This window comes from Salvia miltiorrhiza, chromosome 6 (genome assembly GCF_028751815.1).
Source record: "Salvia miltiorrhiza cultivar Shanhuang (shh) chromosome 6, IMPLAD_Smil_shh, whole genome shotgun sequence".
NCBI lineage: Eukaryota > Viridiplantae > Streptophyta > Magnoliopsida > Lamiales > Lamiaceae > Salvia > Salvia miltiorrhiza.
Genome location: NC_080392.1, coordinates 30,621,204 through 30,629,503, shown reverse-complemented (window position 1 = coordinate 30,629,503; position 8,300 = coordinate 30,621,204). Strand labels below are relative to the sequence as shown.

The 8,300-nt window shown below is 39.2% G+C and overlaps 1 long non-coding RNA gene across 1 annotated transcript; it reads right to left on the bottom strand.

Annotated features, from left to right (window-relative positions):
• Nucleotides 1–3,311: 3,311 nt before the first annotated feature.
• Nucleotides 3,312–6,350, bottom strand: LOC130989053 (uncharacterized). The gene is made up of 3 exons (XR_009090429.1): nt 6,103–6,350; nt 4,256–4,319; nt 3,312–3,744 (listed from the first exon to the last, which is right to left on the bottom strand). It is a non-coding gene; the product is annotated as an uncharacterized LOC130989053 (long non-coding RNA).
• Between the last annotated feature and the right edge of the window lie 1,950 nt (nt 6,351–8,300).

Sequence of the window (8,300 nt, the reverse complement as noted above, 5' to 3'; positions counted from 1 at the left end):
CACTCTCTCAACGCCTTCCACGGAGAAGAGAAGACCAAGATCCTCGCTGCACTTTCAAGGTAAGACACGGCCTTTTTCCTCCCTTCGCCGTGTTCTCTTCCATTTGTTTTCAAGCCTAAGAACATAGCTTTCATTCCAGTTTGAACCTCGACGATCGAAGAAGCGAGGAACCATCGTGCTTGTCCGACCAAAGCGCGCGACAACAGGTAACTCTCGACCTTTGTTACTACTCTTTTCAGCATGAAACACACGCTCATAGAAACATGATAGGTCACTTTTCCGGTAGAACCCACGGCTTGAAACTTTAAACGACGAGAACCTTAGACTTAAAACGTAGATGAACTTGAACAAGCACAGCATGCTCACATAGGTAGAATAGTAAGATCTGTGTTTTACATGAAGAAACCCGTGAGTGTTGCCCCGAATCGCTGAGTGGGAGCTGAGCTGAAAGGCCGAGCAGAGCTGAAAGGCCGAGCTGAGCTGAAAGGCCGAGCAGAGCTAAAAGGCCGAGCTGAGCTGAAAGGCCGAGCTGAGCTGAAAGGCCGAGCTAAGCTGAGATGCCGAGCAGAGCTGAGATGCCGAGCAGAGCTGAAATGCCGAGCAGAGCTGAAATGCCGAGCAGAGCTGAAATGCCGAGCAGAGCTGAAAGGCCGAGCTAAGCTGAAAGGCCGAGCTAAGCTGAGATGCCGAGCAGAGCTGAGATGCCGAGCAGAGCTGAAATGCCGAGCAGAGCTGAAATGCCGAGCAGAGCTGAAATGCCGAGCAGAGCTGAAATGACGAGCAGAGCTAAAATGCCGAGCAGAGCTGAGATGCCGAGCAGAGCTGAAATGCCGAGCAGAGCTGAAATGCCAAGCAGAGCTGAAATGCCGAGCAGAGCTGAGAAGGCCGAGTTGAGCTGAAAGGCCAAGCAGAGCTGAAATGTCCGAGCAGAGCTAAAATGTCCGAACAGATCTGAAATGCCCGAGCAGAGCTGTTTTTACAGGCCAGAGCTGAGCTAGAAGCCAGAGCTGACTTCCAAAGCAGAGCAGATCGCAGAGAGAGAAAGAGAGAAGAACTTTGGGTGTTTGAATCGTTATACTTCTTTTCCCCTTGCTTACACGAAGGGAGTTTCTATTTTCTTAAAATGGCCGTTTAGAACACCCTAATGAAAACGAATCAATATAGTAATCACTAGATCTCACGAGACGAAACCTAGTTGGTTTAATTGCTTTAATACAATGACTAGAGATAAGATTTCCCTTAGTATCACCTTAGTCTAATAAACAGAATATGAGCCATGCATAATTACATTACGCATCCTCATTTATGTTAGATTCTCCACGGTCTAAGACCTTGCGTTATTCTTTTCAATTAAGGTTGAACGCAAAGAGTTTAAGGCTTAGACGTGAGTCACCACTACAAGGTGAGGCTTTCTTACGAAAACTAAAACCATATTATAGAATTGTTACAACTTTATGCCTATGATTTTTGAATGATATTGTCAATGCCTAAATGCTTTATGTTTTGTTGTTAATTACCTATCTGATGCTAATCGAATTCGGATTCTGAATGGGACCGCAAATCCCTTCGGAATTAGTGTACACCCTTGTGATCGTGAGTCATCTAGCGGGTTGGCCGATCATAGTGTCCGTAGAGGGAGGCCTACCTCTCGGTACGAGTTACTGATATGGTGATTAATGATGTTAAAATGCCTGCGCGGGATATTTATTAAAGAAATGATATTTTGGTAAATACGAGTCTTTAAAGGAAAACCCTCGTATCTTACTACTGTTGAAGGGCTTGACAATAAAATGTATGTATGTATGTATATTTCGGCATGTGTCCACTAAGTACCTTTGTGCTTAGCCCTGCATGTATTTCTAAATGTGCAGGTTGAGCGATGATCGGGAATGTGGTGTGCAAGTGGAGCTTTTGTCGAGCTAGGACGAGTACATCAGAGCAGGGTATATGTCTTCATACATATGCCTGAGTTGTTGTTATTCCGCTGCATACACTGATTTGCTAGATATCATGATATTCGTCAAACAATATGTACTATTCAACAGTGTCCTCAAATACCCGTTTGGGTAATATTATGTTTCCCCTTTGACCTCCATCAATATCTGTTGTTCTTAAATTGTTGTCTTATATAATGTTGAGTCATCAAGAGGTTAGATATGCCCCTTTCTAATCCCGCTCCTAAATCCCCTCCCCTTTTGTCGCGATTTCCCCGAACTCGCTATCCTTAGCGGGCGCGGCCGTGACAAAAAAGTGGTATCAGAGCGAGGTTCTTCTGCTCTGATTACTAGTCATTCCTTCTAAGTCGAGTCTAGATTAAGTAAGTCAACATGCTCATGAACTATTCGACAAAAGCTTGGCACTACATCTCGACACGCTCAACCGACGTTTGTTTATGGTGAGTACTTTCAAGTTTTTGTTGATTTCTTGAAATGCGTGAAACATGAATAAGTATGATTGTTGTATGAATCACAAGGACTTAGAACTATTAAGATAGACACATACTCACTTCACGATAAAACATAGAAGAGTACATCATCACCGCATGATAAGCTTTAAGATCAGTAGACGACAACACTAGAACTTTTTGATTGTCAAAGTCTGGACCTCTTTAATGCAAGTTATGATTTTGTGCTTGAGAATTTGATTTAGATCACCTCTATGACAAGTGCCTGAAAGCTAGATTTAGATGATGTTGTGATGACTAGATTTTACGAGTTATGATCTTCGAATCGAATTTTTGATGACCCAGTATAGACGTTTAGAACCTTACCGATTTAAGTTGCATGCCGCGTTTTACTGTGAGTTGACGATAGATTTTTTTTTTCCTTTCTTTCGTTAGATGGCGAGAACTGTCTTTACACGACGACGACCTTTACCCTCGTGGGCTAGTCCAGAGGAAGTCGAGCGGTCCTACCGCACCTATGCCCCATGTCACGGGGATAACATTGGGCAGTTCCTCGCCGGTTTCCATCGACATTGGGTCGAGGCGAGTGTGTACGGTGTGTCAGGGTACGACGGCATCCAGAGATTGATCCTGCTGATACCCTCTGAGTGGCAGGGATGGGCTAAGCAGATTTCAGCCTACTATATCTTCCCACGGGAGAATTACCACAACCTAGTGGGAGACTTCCCTAGCTTCGTAGCGGAGCTTCAGGCCTGCTTCACCTTGTGGGGCAGCGCCCCTCTAGGACCCTATGTTCTCCCAGGAGACTACGTGCAGGTAGGGACGCCTCTGCCCGCTGAGATACTCGCCGATGCACCTGAGCCCCAGGTGGCCTTGCCACAAGACCCTCCACCGCGTACCTGTCGCAGCCCGATTCCCGACACTAGTGATAGTGGGGTACGAGTATCGATACGACTATTTTTAAAAGAATAAAAGATAAGAAGAATAGGTCGAACATCAAGCGGAAGCTCGCATTAAAGAATGCTAAGGAAAATCATCATAAATGAACCCAAGGGTAAAATTGTCAACGTCGTTATAACTTTTTAATTATCAGAAATTTCACGAACAAAAACAAAACAGGTATAGCTTATTTTTCATAAGGAAACATAATATGCAGAGTATCGCAGCAAAAGGCGAACCGATTATATGTATGAAGACACATAACCGTGAGTATATTACTTGATTCATGTTCAAAGTAATTCCACATCAAGACTTTATCGTTAAAAAGGAAATACGATAAAGTAAATACGTCATCTAACGATCCCCCACCAGCACCAAACCAATCTCACTCCTCGCTTAGCCTGCACATTTAGAAATACATGCAGGGCGTGAGTACATAATACTCAGTGGGCAAATGCCGAAAAACAAGAAAGGTGCTCTTAGAGCTATAAGTTTGAAGCTTGCCACATCTCAGCAATACACATAAATAAGCTAGCATTAAAAGAATCTGTGCATGCAGTTTTCATAATCAACATCATAAATAAGTGTCTGCAGACAAAGTAATCAACATGTATGTACCGCATCTACAACTCATCATCATAATTAAGGTACTGAGAAGTAGGCCTCCCTCTCAAGTACCGTGACCGGCCGACCCGAAGACGGCTCACAGTCACCTCTGTGCACAAAATTCCGCTTGTGGCAGGACCGAATTCGTCTCATCAGTAGAGGGTAACACACAAGCTTAACATCAAAAATTGGCAAGTCAAACAGTTCTCAAATATCATTTATCTCAAAACATTTGTTAATCTCATAACATCATAAAATCATTTTAGAAGGCTCATATGATAAACATATACTCAAAATATTGCCCACCTGAAGACCTTACTCAAAATCTCCCGTCAAAGCGGAGTTACTTACTTCCTTGCTCTGCTCGTGTCTTCAGGGATCATCATCATCATCGAAGGTTCATGTCATAAAATGAATCTCGATTAGAAACTCATTAACAAATCTCATGCCTTAACTCTTGCTCCATCTCACATTCCAGCTCCTTATTCAACTCTATATAGACTCTCCACTCATCTCAAATCCTTAAGCTCAAGGATAGGTTTCAAGAAAATCATGGTTCTAAGTCTCGATTCATCTCTCATATCAGACTCGTCTAATTTTCACTCAAACACATAGGCAACACAAACACGTAAGGCACATAAGAAAATACAATCAAACATCATCAAAACATGCTCTGTTTACACACTGACTCAACTTCAAAAATTAACCAGTTCTGACTCCGACATCTTCTGGACTCGAGACTCATACTAAAATAAAGGTCTTCCAGTCTAGTTTCATATAAAAAAAAGTAGAGTCAAAAACTCCAAGTGGTTTGGGAGATATGACTGTTTTACTACAGTCTACCATATTCGGCAGTTTTGAGTAATCGAAAACTTTGATTTTTGAAAAATAGTAAATGTTGTCAAAATGGGCTCAAATTTGGTGGATATCTATCTAACACAATAAGTTTATTACCATAAAAATTTGGAAGGATAGATTACACAGGAAGCCACTGAAAATAATGACTCTTTCCCCTGTTCTCTGCAACTCTCGGTAGAAATGTGCAGTTTAAGTTTTGTATTTTATAAAAATAGTAAATGAAGTCCAAATGGCTTGAAATTTTACAGGGGTGCTCAGAGACTCACAAACATTCAAAAACATTATAATACTCATCATACTCAAATTAACTCTCCTATTTTACATCTTAACTCAAATCTCAAGGGAAACGTTTCAACGAACGCACCAATTCAATTCTCTTTTCATTCTCATGCTCAAAATTGCCCGAACACTCATTAATGACCTCATACATCATATAACTCATTTTACACATATAAATCCCCTTTTTATCATGTAAACTAAACTCTAATGATAACTCACGTATCAACGCAAACTCTTAACAAAAGCATGACAAACGTTCACATAATGATCATAAATCAATTAGACCTCATTTTATCATTCATTGACCTCTCCAAATATGAAAACTCAAAAACTCACTCAAACTAAACTAAGTCCAAATTTTACTTAGCTTACAATAGACTTAATCAAACATATTAAAACACTAATATCATGCTCAATTTCATATATCTTAAGTCAAATCACTTAATAGACACATAAACCAAAAGTCCTAATTTTTATTAAACTAAACTCTTTGAAAATTTTACAAACACCTATGAATCTTTAATCCATTCATAGATCTATCATTATTAACCAATTAAACTCACATATACTCCATCAATTTACAAATTAGAGCATAGATACACATAGCCCTAATTTTAGTAAACTAACTCATATCAAAATCATCAATTGACATCATATACTCAATTTACTCCATCAATCATCATCATATATATCTCATGGACTCATCTACATCATCAATTCATCATTTGAATCATCAACTCAAAAGTTCCCAATTTTGGGTAAACTAAACTCCATCGAACTTTCACATCTCTAAGCATATACTTCACAACACCCATCAATCATCACCAAACATCATATAAAACTCATTTTTCACCCCAAATCAAGAAAAGAAAAAGAAAATTTTTTGAAGGGGTGAAGACCCAAATTTTCGAAAATTTAGAAAAAAATGAAGGGGGTGATTTTCTTGCTTCAAACTCTCAAGAATACTCACATACAATCTCATACAAGTCTAATCTATGAATATAGAGATCACTTACCCAAGTTTACACCAAATATCAAACTTTCTCTCTCTAGTCTTGAAGCCAATCTTCAAGGATTCTCTTGAATTCAAGTTGATAGGAGGTGTTTAGGTGGGATTTTGTTGGTGATTTATGTGTTTGGCATATTTTGGTGAAGCTTCGAAGGTTTCTCCCATGGTTGACAATGGAGGAAATGTGAGAGAGAAGGGAGAGAGGTGGTGGTCGAAAGTTAGGGAGGAAAGGAGAGAGAGAAATTTGCAAGATATGAAATGGATTTGGAAATCTTATGAAAGATTTGTAAATCTTAAGTAAAGATTTGATATCTTTGAGAATATATGGCATTAAATGCCTAATCTCTACACTCTCAATCTCTACACTTGGTAAATTTTGGTAATTAGTCACATGCTTGGAAAATTAAAATATTAATGTGAGAAGGATGATTAAATAATAATCACAATACTTATGGAAATGTTACTCATTAATAAAATACCATAGCATAATTATTCATGTGATCAAATAAAATAATTATAGCACTAATATTAGTGCACTCACTCAATTATAATATTCCTCCTCGTAGGAAAAATAATTTTAAAAAAATTATGCTAGGAAAAATTTCCATAAACCGGCATCATTTGATTTCTCGGTAAAAATAAACCGCACTTGCTTTGGAAACTTAATCAAAATTCCAAGTGCTAAAGTCTCAAATAAAAATCATAATAACTTGGTCATAATGACACACGTCACAGAAATCACATAATCAATCAGTCACGTAATTTCACATAACATCACATCAAAGCAGTCGGCAAACACAAACAGACTAAACGTCTCTCTCTCTAACCGACTATTTTCATCGAGGTTCTCACTCTTTCTTTCTCGACTCTATTTCCAACTTATTATTCCTATTTTCTTAATAGGATAATCAAACTCCGATAACTCGGTATCCGGTAACTCTATTCCCGGTAGTTGGAAATAAAATAAAATCTCAGCTCAATTCAATCGGCATCTCTATCTCAACTCATTTCTCAAATCTCATCACTCTAATTCCATCATCGGTTTATTCACTCGTATCTCTATTTAAAAGACAATCTGTCTTATCTGCTCATAAAAAAAAAGTCTCGTATTTCGATATCTCAGTACTCTCAATAGTGTTAAGACACTATCTCACAACATGAGGAAAAGTACGGGGTGTTACATCGTACCCCCCTTAAAAAAAATTTCGTCCCGAAATTTGAGTTATTCACCTTCGGGAAAAAGCTCTGGGTACTTCTCTTTCATCTTCTCTTCAAGTTCCCATGTTGATTCTTCTTGACCGTGATGTATCCATTGGATTTTCACCAAAGGAATCGACTTGTTCCTCAATTGCTGGATCTTCCGGTCCAGAATAGCATCAGGTCTCTCTTCACAGCTCAAATCTGGTTCTAGGGACACTTCTTCTTGATGGATGACGTGGTTTGGATCAAACACGTACTTTCTCAATTGAGAAACATGGAAAACGTCATGGACGTTCGCGAAGCTCAAAGGCAACGCTAGTTTATAGGCTATATGGCCTACTTACTCTAATACATCATAAGGTCCTATATATCTTGGTTTGAGTTCTTGTTAACTCGAAAATAACATGCTCCCCGAGATAGGGAAAACTCACATAAACATCGTTTCTAATATTAAAAGAATCTATCAGTGATTACTCAACTATTGGATTTTCTTCTCTCGATTTTTGCTAATCGATGCCATAATTCATGGCTATGTGGTCCCACTTCTATTGTGGAAGTCTCTAATAGGTGTAATTGTATAAGGTTGCCAAAGTGGCGCCTTCACGTGTTAACACGTCAAACATTCTTCTACGAAAGATGCCATCTCTCGCTTCTTATTCTCCTATCAAAGCGTCGTTTCAGTCTTGGCACATCTTTATACTTTCAGCCTGTACGGTGTAAGGGGTATCATGAGCTTCGCTCGTGATTTCGTTCTTCGACTCTTCTTTATCAGGCACACACACATTCTCTCTTTAAACAAAATGGCATTATCTGCCGTCTCTTGATAATTCTCTACTCTCTTGGTTCGAATCTTTATTCACAAACTTTCTATCTTCTCATCTTCTCTCTATGCTGTGACTATTCTCGATCGTAAGTCAGGTGTAACGTTTAGTGCAGAAATTACTATTTCTGTCGTTTGTGGTGGTATTACTACCTTCCAATTCATCTTCTCGAATTCTTCGATTA